Below are 1,196 nucleotides of genomic sequence, written 5' to 3'. Positions count from 1 at the left end.
AAACCATGCTTGTTCCTTAGCCAACCCTGGGAGAATGGTCCTCAAGGTGGTTTTATTTTGTTTGTTTTGTTTGATTTTCTGTTTTTTTCCACTTTTATTGAGATATAATTGACATAGAGCTCTGTGCGAGTTTAGGGTGTACAACATAGTGATTTGACTTACATCCTAAAATGATGACCACAGCTGGTTTAGTGAACATCCATCATCTCATGTAGATACTCATTAAAGAAATAGGAAAAACAATTTTTTTTACTTGTGATGAGAACTCTTAGGATTTGCTCTCTTAATAACTTTCATTTATAATATATAACTGTGTTAATTATACTTGTCATATAGTACATTATATCCCTAGTACATACTTATCTTATAATTAGTAGTTTGTAGCTTTTGACTACTTTTATCTAATCCCCCCTCCCCCCACTATCTGCCTCTGGTAGCCACAAATCTGACCTCTTTTTCTATAAGTTTTTTTTTTTTTTTGAAGTATAATTGACCTATAACACTATGTTAGTTCCTGGTATGTAACACAATGATTTGATATTTCTGTGCATTTCAAAATGATCACCATGATTGTATAGTTGTTACTTGTCACCATAAAAAGATATTGAATAATTACTGATGGCTTCCAGATGGCGCTAGTGGTAAAGAACCTGCCTGCCAATGCAGGAGACTTGAGTTTGATCCCTGGGTTGGAAAGATCCCCTGTAGAAGGAAATGGCAATCTAGTCCAATATTCTTGCTTAGAGAATTGACTTAGAATGCACACACTCATAATTACTGACTATATTCCACACACTGTGCATTTCATACCTGTGACTCATTTATTTTGTAACTGAAATTTGTACCTCTTTATCGCCTATATACAGTGAAATATTATTCAGCCATAAAAAGAATGGAATCTTAACCACTTGCAACAACATGAATGGACATAGAAGATATTATGCTAAGTGAAGTAAATCAGGCAGAGAAAGACAAATAGTGTATGATTTCACTTACATGTGGATTCTAAAGAACAAAACAAATGAAGAAACATAACAAAATAGAAACAGAGTCATAGATACAGAGAACAAATAGGTGGTTGCCAAAGGTGAGGGGGATCGGGCTGGGGGGCAGAAATAGGTGATGGAGATTAAGTGGTACAGACTTTCATTTACAAAATAGATTAGTCAAAGTGTTCTTTATGTTAATGGTTGATA

The 1,196-nt window shown here is 34.4% G+C and overlaps 1 protein-coding gene across 1 annotated transcript in view; it reads left to right on the top strand.

The window, feature by feature from the left end:
- RNF128 (ring finger protein 128, E3 ubiquitin protein ligase) overlaps positions 1 to 1,196 on the top strand; it is a gene marked incomplete at its 5' end in the record, with an annotated part of 34,046 nt that overhangs the window by 5,051 nt on the left and 27,799 nt on the right. The gene's annotated exons all lie outside the window — the stretch shown is intronic.

Source organism: Bison bison, unplaced genomic scaffold (assembly GCF_000754665.1).
Source record: "Bison bison bison isolate TAMUID 2011002044 unplaced genomic scaffold, Bison_UMD1.0 scf7180017860914, whole genome shotgun sequence".
Taxonomy (NCBI): domain Eukaryota; kingdom Metazoa; phylum Chordata; class Mammalia; order Artiodactyla; family Bovidae; genus Bison; species Bison bison.
Note: the sequence above shows the minus strand (reverse complement) of the source record. Positions and strands in the feature narration are given on the sequence as shown.